The 12,043-nt window shown below is 52.2% G+C and overlaps 1 long non-coding RNA gene across 1 annotated transcript; it reads left to right on the forward strand.

Annotated features, from left to right (window-relative positions):
• The first annotated feature begins 3,925 nt into the window (after positions 1-3,925).
• Positions 3,926-5,490, forward strand: LOC310886175. The gene is made up of 2 exons (XR_014575229.1): positions 3,926-4,614; positions 4,706-5,490. It is a non-coding gene; the product is annotated as an uncharacterized lncRNA (long non-coding RNA).
• Positions 5,491-12,043: the final 6,553 nt, after the last annotated feature.

The following is a 12,043-nucleotide window of genomic DNA, read 5'->3' on the forward strand; positions in this document are numbered from 1 at the left end:
CTGCTGGTCTGGTTCCCGAGACATCCACCTCTGCCTGAGCATCACTGTGAAAAATAAATGCCAGGCATTCCCCCCTCGCTGGGTTTGTCCTGCAGGTGCAGGCGCTGCCACCCCCTTTTAGGGGAGGTTGTTCTGTCTGAGCCTTCGCTTCACCGCAACATCCCCACCCGAGTGCTCTGTTGCGAGTCCCTTAGCTCAACTTCACTCATCGCATTATCACAGCTGGATGTCCTACAGAAAAATACTCAGCCACCCTCTTTGGCTCCTTTCCTAAAGGTTGGAAACAATTGGCGTTCCTGGCACCGTGACAGCGATAAAGTAATAATCGTGAAAGGGCTTTCTGAGACGGGGAACGGTCCCGGGTCTGCTGGGACTGCAACACTAGAGATGGTGATCACATCGGAGCTGGGGGACAGCTGCCACAAATCAGCTTCTCTCATCCTTACACCTCCTTGCAGGGTGTCGAGGTGCCCTCAGCTGTCAGCGATGCCTGAAACCTGGGAACGTTTCTGCGCTGTGGTCTGAAGGTCAGCCAAGCGTTTTAGCTCCTCCAGCAATGGTGGGAGCTGCGTGCTTCAGCTTCCCTGGACGTCTCGTCTCTCCGTTACAGCTTGCTCTGGCTAGACTAGGAAAATGGCACGTGGATCTTATACTCCTGATGTCTTCTTTTAGTTTCCTGGATGTTTTGGCAGGCCCAGCTGTGGCTCCTGCAGGGCACTGCTCTACCAGGTACCCATCCTGCTCCGCGCTCCCCTCCCAGCTAACCAGGCATGTCCCCCTCTGCATCTCCAGCTTTCTCTGCTGCCTCGGAGCTGGCTGGGACCTGCTCTCGGGGCGGCTGGCAGGGACACGGTGCTCACAGGGTGCTGCCACCCTGCTCTGGGTGCTGCCGACCGCCCTTCTCCCCTGGGCAGCGTCCCCTCGCCACGCTGCATCTCCGAGCACTGAGGCTCAGCTGCAGGATGGGGGCGATGTCATTTGCCTGCTTCACCGCATGTGTGAGACGGAATTCATTAAAAATTTCCACTGAAGAAGGATTCCCTCTTCCTAGCAGCAACTAACAGGGCTGAGAACCACACGCAGGCTTTCCAGCACCTCTGCTCTTTGCTGCGGGGTCTGAACCATGGGGAGCTCACCACGCATGGCCACTGCGGGGCTGTGCTTCAGCAGAGGATGGACAACGATGGCTCTGCAGCCCCCTTGCCTGTTGTCGGCAGCATCTTCTGCCCATTCCTTCTTCCTTAGAGGAAAACACGGAGCCAAGCACCACAGGATGACCCAGGGGTGGAGCTGTGAAAACTTTAAAAGAGGTTGCTGTGGGAAAACCCACTGCAACGAGCTTTTGAAGCCGTATTTTGGGACCAGTTAAGGTCCCTTAAAAAAGGTACTGGGGCCACTTGGGGGGCTGGAGATGCAAGGGAGCTGCCAAAGGGTGTGCAGAGAGCTGCTAGCAAAGCCAGAAGTGGTTCCTGGCACTTGAGCTGTGCTGTATTGTGCTGCAGCTCCCTGAGCCTCACCGGGGCCTTGGGATAAACACTTGGTTTTATCTCCTGGGAAGATTATACAAATTCCTCGCATCCTCATCTGAACAGATGAGTGATACGAAATCCGTCACAGGGGGCTGTTAGATGAGCAGCAACCACAGTAAGCCTGCACTTAAATGAAAAACCCGAGTATGACATATTTTTGTATTATTTAACTGAGATTTTGCATCTTGAAGGAAGGAAGTGAGCGAGCGAGTCGGAGGGAGGAGGGTGCAGCAGCCAGGGTGCCTTTTCTCTTCAGAAATGTTCCACGCACTAAAAGGAGAATTTATAGTTCAGCGCTAGGGGGGAAAATGCATTATTCATTTTCCAGACTTCGGAAGACAAAAAAAAAAAAAAAGAGGTGGCATTTCATTCGTACTTACACCATGACTTGCAGATGAGGCCCTCTTGCAGAAATCAGCCCTCGGATTTCTCCTGCTTGCTCCGGCCACGCCAGGTACCTCGGCTTTCTGCCCTGGTCGGGCACTTCAGGGCGATCTTTGGCAGCTTTTATGTTTGACCCCAGAAAAGATTGCAGTTCGGCTGTGGGCAGAGCAATCCTGGAGGAATGCCTCAGCCAGCCCTGGCAAGGCAGTGTCCCAATTAGTCAAATAGGTGTAAAGTGCTAGGATTTAAGATGCTGTGTGACAGCAAAGTGCCATTACTGTGTAAAAGAAGCTGTTTTAGTTATTCCAGTAAGGAGAAAATTATTCCCCCTGTAGACAGGTGGGATAATTAATCATTATCATCTTCCCATTAGATTTAATATTCCAGGGCTGCACGTGCACCCTGGTTAGGGACCGCAGCCTTCATCAGCCCGACTCTGACAGCAGCAGGCTCTCCGCAGCACTGCTTAAAGGGTTTAAACATTCTCCTCTTGGAGCCGCTTTATTCCCATTTGTGGCTGCTGGTTAATTGGGTTAATTGCGGAGGTTCGTCCCTGCGGGGCAGGGCTGGGGCAGCCTCAGCCAAGCGGCCGCATCCAGACCCAGCTGCAGAGAGGTCCGGGAGCACCGCACCGCAGTCCTGCCCTGCTGGCAGTGTTTGCTCCGCTTCGGAGCCCTGGGGAGGTTGGGTGTGCAGCCACTGCTTGTCGCACAGCGCCGCGGGAGCAGACCTGGGGCCATCGTCGGTCAGCAGCTGTGGAAGGGAGCTGGTTGGGGGTGAATCAGCAGGACGTTGCAGCACTGTACAGGTGAAACATTCGCCGTCATAGAGTTGCTTTTCTTTTTCAGACGTGCGCTAGTTTAACCAAGCTTAGAAGTTTACATTTTACTCTTTATTACTGAAAAGTCCTCATTCAGATAAACATTAGCAAAACATAACCACCAAACCATCAAAGAAAAAAAAAGAAAAAAAAGCTTAGAAAGAAGGGGGCCGGGGCAGTGAAGCCCCCTGGCCAGGAGCAGCAGCCCAAGCAGGGGTGCAGCACCCGGGGAGCACTCGGCCAGAACGAGCACCGTCAGCCTGCGTTGGCCATAGTCATTCCACACAGAAACCTGTAGCACCAGTGCTCTCGATTCTTTCCGATGCTTTATTTCTCATCTTACTCGCTTCTCGTTCCTTCTCTGCTGCCATCCCAATTTGAGGTACCTGCCTGCTTCTGCTCGGCGCTGGGCTGGGAGCAGAGCCAAGGGAGAGCTATTTTTTGTAGCTGGCATCGATATTGGTCCCTGGGTAATTGCTGGCAAATGAGCTTGCCTAAACTGACCGGGGAATTTTTTCTTCATTTCTAGAAGGTGAAAATACCAGCTTGCAGCAAGAGAATTCGGCTTCTATTGACCCTAACACCTCAATCCTGGTCTCTAAATGCAACAATAACAGAAGCTCTGCCAAACTTTTCACAAAGTCAGCCTTTGTTTTTTGGGATGCTTCCAGGTCTGCCCAGCCCCATCTGGCCTCTGCCACCCTGGAGGCCCCTGCTGCTCTCCCGGGACCACAAAAGCTCCCTGGAGGGAGCTGGGTGCTGGCTGCAGCCCATCAGGACAGCCACGGTCTGGCCGTGCTGCGTTCACAGGCTGTGCTGAATGGGGCCGTGGGCTTGGCCAAGTCTTTCCCTGAGGGCTTCCAGGTTTTTCCCCTTAGAGGAGGCAGATCGGCTGAGCTGAAGATGTGCTTTAGTTTCACCTCTTCATCGAGCTGCTTTATATGCTTATTACCGTATTTACACATCCTTCCCCCCCACACTCCACTCTAGCCTTAATTTTCAACTGTTAATCAGGCAAAGCACTGTGGCACGCTCTTCTGTAATTAAAGAATTAAAGCCATACCTGAAGAATGCAGATGTGATGGCAAAATGAAATTATTTAAATAAAGCTAGGCCATTAATTATGCATGTCCCTCAATCTTTCATCTCCTGATAAGCTCCAGCAGCTTTTGGGGGGGGGGGGGGGGGGAAGAAAAGTTGAAAAGTCTGTATGCATTAATGCAGCACGGGAAGCCCAGGCTGGGGCGCTGGGAAGTGCAGCTGTTTAAATGCAGTGGGGGCAGAGCTCTTCTTGTGCACAGCCAGACCGGCACCTGCTGGCCCTGGCAGGAGGGATGTGGGCAGCTGGGGGTGACCGAAGCCTCCGGCCTCGGCTCTGCAGGCTGCAGCAGAAAACAGCAGCGGGTGAGCACAGCTCCTGGAGATGGGGCTGAAATAACGGAGGTGGCAGCCGTGGGTCTGATCAAACAACTGGAAAGCCAGCGAGGGGTGGTGGTGGGCGAGTGGCCTGAAGTTTCTCTTGTTCCCAGATGTCTGCTCCTGGCTGGGTCTCCACGCAGTGGTCCTGGAGAACCCGAGGGTGGCTTTGATCCACGGACGGACTTAAGGCACGCATGGGGCTTTGATCCGCAGCCCGGGCTGCCGCAGGAGCAGGGAGCCAGGTCCTGGCTCCTGGCCCGGGGCTGGGACCGGTTCCTGCGAGCAGCGAGCTCCCTCCTGGGTCCAGAAATGGGCAGCCTGATGCAGACGGTGGCTCTCAGCCCGCAGTGAGCCTACAGCCGTGTCCGAACAGCGACAAACTGCCTTCACCCACGGCAGTTTTCCTGCCGAGGCGCTGCCACCAGCCCCTCCGAGCTCACCTGCTGCCCTGCGGCTGCTGAGGTGAGGGGAAGGGGAAATGTTCAACGCCTGACTTCTGCTCTTAGGGAACTGCAGAGGACGCAATGACTGTCTCACGGCCTCTTTCTTACAGTTTACAGTGAGCTGGAGGACAATTCAGTGCTTCCCTCTGCAGACGAGCAGGAGGCGTTGTGCTTTAGAGGATCCCGTCTAGAGAAGCCGTTCCTTCTCGCCCCGTGCGGTCTGGAAGTTCTCGCTCCCTGTCCCAGGTCATAACCCAGGAGCCACCAACGAATCTTAGCTGATGAGAAAAAGCAGCAGGGGAAACTACTGGAATTCTTGCTTACTGCATTTCATATTAATTAGCGCTAATTATACCCTGTTATTAAGAATGAAAAATCTGGCAAGGGAAATATTGCAGCTGAGGTTGCAGACAGCGCTATAGGAAGCGCTGGCACTTGAGAGTCAAAATTAGGCAGCGCAAAATAATTATTTTGGCTGGCTCTGAGAGGGGCTGAGCAGCTTGGACAGGGGAATCCCACCAAGGCCCATCCCCAGCATGGAACCACGCACGGGACATCTCGTGGGGGGGTGGCAGCCCCTGGTCACATCCCCCATCTGACCCAGGTTCTCCTTAAAAACACCCACTTAACATCTCACGCTGATACAAGAAGCTCCTGGGGCATGAAGATGTTATTCCGCAGGGTATTGTTTTTATATTCATGTCATTGGTGCAGCCAGAGAAGTATCTCACCGATTACAAGAGCTGGACCAACAGAGCACAACACTCTCTTTTCCCTGGGCTGTTGTGCTTGGCTCCCCTCCCTCTGCTTGCTAACTGCATCCTTATTCATGTGCCGGCTAGCGCCCTGCCAACACAGTGGCCTCCAATAAATATGTCAATAACAATCTGAAATCATCAGGTCGTGATGCCCTTGGACTGGCTTTATTGAGTGAGATGATTTGAAATATTTATATGTGATGGCTGTGCTGGTAGAAAAAGAGTAATAGAATGGAAGGAGGCTATTAATGTTTGACAAACAGATTTACTTGGATGTAATCAAATTTCAGCATATGCTTGGGGGGAAAAAATCAACAATGTTAACGAATTGCAGTGCCGGCATGCTTTGCTGTAGCCAGCCCATAACTATGTTCTGTAGCAGTTACTGCTGAAAGATAACATTTATAGCTAACACATTATTGCTTACAAAATTAAGTGATGCTTTTTTTTTTGGTTGTTTTTTTTTTTTTGGTAATGGACACAATAATTCTCTCTGCTTTGGCCACCAGGACAGTGCGTGCTTCTGACCTGTAGGCTGGTGTCTTGTAGTGCTTTGAGCATGGGAGCAGTCCCTCGGCCCATGCAGACAGCCCTCTGCTGGATAACGAGCCACCTGCTGCCTCAATTTTCCCCACTAGGTTAAAAACTTCTTAGTTTTTCGGCAAAGATCAGCCCTGGGCTGTGAGGAACGACTGCAAACCCCCTTGTGAGTGTGCTGCTGTGTTCAGGAAGTTTTCAGGAAGCCCTCACGGGTTTTCTCCGCACTGAAGCTCTGCCTCTTGCCCCGCAGAACAGTGTTGGGAACCGAAATATTGCTTCAAGTTCTGCCGTGGGCGTACTGAGCAGCACACCGGAGTGCTTGATTTTGCATGTAGAGAAATTGCACGTGAGCGGCCGTTCTCAGGAAGGCGTTGCTAAACATCTGGTTTTGGGGAATTGTCTCCTGGGGGCCTGTTTGTTTCACCAGCATTAGTAACGAAGGGATGCCAGGCTTTTTTGGAGTCTGTGAACAAAAGGAAAAGAAGAAAGGGTGCTGGGGAGAGAAGGGAGAGCCTCGGCTCTGAGCAGCTCCCAGGTGGGAAGAGGACATGGGAGAGGACAAGGAGGCTGGAGGTGGGCAAGGTGCTGACCTTGTGTTTTATACCAGCACCAGGGAGCAGACCTCCTGCCTCCCAGACGGGTGCCTGCACCAGGACGGGACCCACAGGCTGATTCAATCCGGCCAAGGCAAATGCCAGAGAGATCCCTGGTGGTTTGGGGGCTGCAGCTCACTGTCACTGAGCAAGTCGTCCTCCGAACCATGCCCCAGCCTCACCTGGGTCTGCTTGCCCTTCTCAGTAATTTAGGGCAGGTGGCAATACAGCAGAATTATTTAAATGGTGGCTCTCTTCCCTTCTGCCTTGTAATATCCATCTGATTTTCTGTTTCCATGTGTTATTCATAAAGCTTTTCATGTCACCTTGTTTGCCAGCTGATGGGGAAGCCTGTGGAGGCAGGCAGGTTTGTTCTGCATAAAAGGCCATAAATAATCTGAAAACTGCCAAGCAGTGGCACATTTCAGGGACTTGTGCTTAATACTGGGAGACTTCCCACAGCAGCATCCCGTATTGCAGCTATGCGCAGCTAACTCTGGGGTCTTTTCCACTGCACCAGCTCACTTTCCCCTCTGTTACTTCTCTCTGCAAATTAAGGGACAGGGACAGCGATGTTCTAATAACATCTCAGCATCTCGTCGATTGCCCCACTGGGTGAAGTTCATTTCTGATCAGAGGCATTGGCCTAAAAAGCCCTCAGAGGGGGTGAGCAGGAGCTATGCAGGGCGCGGTGAAGTCCTTCTGCTGTCATCCAGCCGTACAGGGCCCTTCAAAATAGGAACTAACACGAGCCCTTTGATCTAGTGGTGAAAGAGTCCTGCAGTTTAGCTCTTGACAAGAAAATCTAATCTGTTTCTAGCGCAGGAAAGCCGTTATCCCACTGCAGGAGCGAGGCAGAAAAGCCCCAGCGAGGGCTGGTGAGGACAGCCCCTGCCGGGGGACCTGGGCCAGGAGCGTGACGGTGGCACGGGGCAGGACCAGGAGGGGACAGCGGAGCACGGAGCTGGTGGCCAAGGAATTCACGGAGGCTTCATTAGGAGGAAAGCGGGCTTTATTTTATGTGGGCAGCTCTGACCGGGAGTTTTGGAGGAGGCGCACCGAGCGGCAAACAGGGCTTTATGTTAAATCCCTCGTTCTTTCCTCCTTTTGGCAAAAACAGACAGAACTTCATTTTCTGGCAATTACCCCGAGCTGAGAACAATAAATAACTCCTGAAGTTATTTATGAGAAGGAGGGGTGGATGGAGGAATAACTACACCACATGTACGCTAGCTCCAGAAAGCTTGCAAGAAAAGCCAGCCGGGCAGCCTGACACGCAGAATCCCCACAGCTGCCAGCAGATTTATGGACCGCACCGAGATATACAGGGGGTCTGGAGCTGGGCAGGGCACAACAATAAATCAGGCAAAACCAACAACCCGCTCATTCCCGGCTTCCTCATGGCAGGTTGCTGTAGGTGTCTATTAAAAAAATAAAATCTTAAATTGAGGAATGGCTGCACTCCTTTGCAGTATAAAGACAAAGAAATAGGTGTGTTAATATGCAAAATGAAATAACAACATAGAAGTTTCTTGCAAAGGAGAACACCTATTTCTACTCAGGTAATTTAATGAGAATTTTACCCTTGACTTCATCCAAATTAGATGCAAATCACTGTTGTATTAAGTGATCACAACTTAACGCGCACAGGTAGGTTTTGCAGCTTTACGTTTTAGGCCAAGTCACGGCTCTGCCGCTGGCTCCCCTTAGGAGCTGTGTCCTGCAAGCTCAGCTGCAAGCAGCAGTCCGCACCCCTCGGAGGACAGGTCACGTCCTTACTCTAGAGGGGGATTTGGCCAAGCGGGATTTCCAGGGGCAGCATTTGGTGACCCCATCCGTGGTGCGATGGGGAGGTGTCGGTGGCTGCTGAGGGACCAGCGCCTGACCCCTGGTGCAGCCCGGTATGCGGCTCGGAGCCGAGCACAGGTTTCTTTTGGCCGTGCCCGTTCCCACGGAAGGCAGATGGATGAGAGGGAGCGAGCGCAGAAGCAGCCACGCAGGCCATCGGGCCCAGCTGCTGAGGCCTCAGCACCGTGCTGCTTCCTGGGGTGTCCCCGGCATGCCACGAGGCCTCCGAGCCCCTCGATGGTGTCGGTGGCAGAGGTGGGGCTGTCACCACGAATGCCGGAGCTGCTGCTGGTTCCTCAGGTTGAAGAGGCAGCTGAATGCATTAGCGCTGCAGCTGCCTCCACCTCTCGGTAATTCCCTTTCTCGTCTCCCGCTGCTGCGTGCCTTAATGCTTGTTACGTTCCCCGAGCAGCCCAGAAATGCCTCAGCCCATCTCTTTCAGAGCAATGTAATTAGGACAAACGCTTCCCGCTCCTACAGCTGCCGAAGGACCAGGGAGGTGTTACGGTTCCTTACCGGGCTCATCCTAGAGGCCCCTCCTCAGGGGTGCGATGCGGGGAGAGGAGCTGGTCCCTGCCCAAGGGCTGACATCCTCACCAAACCCTCACTAACGGGAGAAAATGGGAACGGGCAGAGCAGGAAAGCAGCACGAGGTGGCTCAGCAGGGGCAGGCACAGAGCATGTAGGGGGCTGCTGCGTTTTGCTGTCCCCATGCAGTCAGCACAAGGGGGACAGAGGTTTCACTGCAGCCACTGTCCATGACATCCCCCTGCGGCCATCACCAGGGCATCGGGGCACGTATGTGCCTTTCCGCAGGGTCACCTCTGTGCTGGTGTGTAGGTGCTGGGGAAGGTCAGGGCCCGGGGGATTTAACGAGCAGGTTAAATTCACCCGCACGGCTGCGGCGTGGCTGGAGGCAGCACCCGCTGCCCCGTTCCCTGTTTAGAAGTGGAATTGCCAAATAAATCCCAACTTCATAGAGAGTTAATCACTTGAGCTCATCCTCTTATCTGCAGTTCATAGGTGTGTGCGTGCACGCATCCATACATGCTTTCAAAGGGAAAATAATTATCACAGAGATAAAGCTTTCATTATTTTTAATAGCATCAGGTCCACCTGTTGAGTTATTACAGTAATAAAAACTAATTAGATCCCTGGTGATACGTTCCCCCTGTGCATGCTGCCCGCCTACCTTATCGATTGTTATTATAAAAACACAGAACTGTATATCAGATCATTGGTAATAATGGCTGAGCCCTTTCCACAGGCGTATGAAACAACACACATATTTTAATATAAATAACTGTTCACTCTTATTTAAAAAATCTGAAAGGGAAAGCCCTGATTTATTTGGCAGCTGTAGCTGTTCGTCGAGGTTCAGCTGCACACGAGCTTCTTCCTTGCGCCTCCTGGTCTTGCTGCACGGTCTGTGTCAAAGGAAAGCAAACCAAAATGCAGGTTTTTAGAGTATCAAAGCCTTTCTGTTCAGACTTTTGAAGTTTGACTTTAGTTGTTCAGTCTGAATTTTATTTTTTCATTTACGGACACTCTTCAGTATGACTTTGGTTTGCTTTCAGTTCTTCTAGAAAAATGCTTTCATGCAAAACAAAATAATTAATTCAAGCTTCAAAAAAAGTTCCATTTATTCTCCCCTGCTCTCTAATTTTTTAAGCACCATTTTATTTTGCTTTTTTAAAAAAATTCTTCCAGATTTGGGAGCACCAAAAAAAATCAATTATTCACCTCGCCCGGTTTGTAACGCGCATTCACGGCTGATAAACGCAGGCGCTGGTGCCTGCCAAGCATGACTGCCAAAGCCAAAGCAAATTTGCTGTTGTAAGAGGGCACAGGCATGGGGAAAAAGGTTTGGTAACGCGTTACTTGCGTGGGTCTGTAGCAAGAAGGTTTAACCCTCCCTGTGTAACCGATGCTAACAGAACTGCATGCACAGAGGTGGATAGATCTCCCCCTGTGAGCGTGTAAGGTGCTTTAAACCGGCAGCAGAATGTAATCACCCAAATGAGACTTTGGGCCAAGACCTAAGGAACCTTCCAGCACTGTCAAGACGAGCGGGGCGATCGGTCCCAGCTTGAAATCCTGACTTCTTGGCGTCTCTGCGAGTGAGCCCAGCTCGCTGCAGGTGCTGCCGTCTGTCTGGTCGGCGTGTCGTTCGTGTCCAGCTGCGTTCGTGCCATTCCTTTGGCTTTGCTTGAAGGAAAAACCAAGCAGCTTTCCTGGGCTGACCTCGGGGGGCAGGACGGGACGTGGGCTCCATCCTGCTCCCTCTGCCCATTTTTGCTGCATGCTCAGGTTTGGGTTTAATTTGTCTTTAGCACTCAGGCCAGCCCCGCCAGCAAGGACACCCAGCAGGTTTTTTGCTCCCGTGTCTGGAGGGGGGGGGCATCAAAACTCTGAAAATCCCGTTTTAATGAGAAGCTGCTTCTTTCTGCTGCAGAAAGCTGGGACTTTAATTATCCCGTAGCACTACGCTGACAAGCCACCCGGCCTCGGCAGACCTGGGTGATAATTAGACCTGTTGGCTCTCCGGCAGAGGAGAACAGTAATTTTCGCATGCAGTGCTTCTGCGCATCCTCTAAGGAAAGCACAATCATTCAGAAACTGGAAGTTTGACAGGATGCCAGCTTTAATACACCCGTTGAAATGTTTTCCTGTCAGCAGCGGTACAGCCACATGTCCATCACGAGAGTTTTCCTCTAGAAACTTTTTTTTTTTTTTTTTTGCGAAGAAGAAACAGCCGGGAATTACCTCCCTTCGTTCGGGTTGGAGTTTTCTGCTTTTGGTTTGGGTTTGGATTTCCTTAAAGAGAGACGTCAAGCAGAGAAGAGAAGAGATGCTTCTGAGTCCCTGCTGTGATAGATGCCCTCGTTAAGGCTAACGAGTTTGGGCACCCTTTGCCACTGCCTGCAGCGGTGGGGACATGGGCAAGCCCTGGCGCACGTCGCTGTTCAGTGACGGACCAGGGGGAGCCTGGGCTGGGTTCTCCCACGTCAAAAGTGACCTGGCTCAAAATCTCAGCAGTGTTTTGTGCCGATTCCCAGACCACGAGCGGGGAGCTGTGAGCGCTGAGCCTGGTGCTGGGGGTGCCAGGGGGCAGCAGGCACCACTGGAGCTCGCCACGAAGCCGCCTCTGAGTTTCGGGGCCTAAAAAAAATCTGTCCGAGATAAACGTTATGATTTATGGTGGTGCAGAAGGAAGGAATTAAAGAGATTTTATAGTTTGGCTACTCTAAGGTAGAAATCTTCCCTGTCTCCGCCCCAGGGCTCCAGGCACTTGCTGCTCGTGCAAACCTCAGCGCACCACATTTCAGCACCAGACTGTTGCAACGCCAGCTGCCTCGCAAGAGCATCATCAGGATTAATTTATGTTTACACAAAGCCCGGCAATCCCAGGTGATAAAGCAGCAGGTGACTGCGAAGAAATGACTTGAAGACAAAATCACCACTCGGTTTTTATAAGCAGCATTTCCCCCTATTGCCCGGGGACTCGGGAGCGCCGTGAGCAGCAGGCGATGGCTGCAGTTACCTCCCCAAAACAATTTTCCTGCTAACAGAAAAGCAAAAAAACTCCTCCCAGCGCCCGCAGCCGAGCTGTGGGGGGGCTCCCCGCTCGCTGCCTGCGCCTCCCTGGGGACGAGCACTGAAGGTGTAGGATGCTGGCCTGCAGTAATTCTTTCCAAAACAAAGAATT

This window comes from Anser anser (assembly GCF_964211835.1).
Source record: "Anser anser genome assembly, chromosome: 24".
NCBI lineage: Eukaryota > Metazoa > Chordata > Aves > Anseriformes > Anatidae > Anser > Anser anser.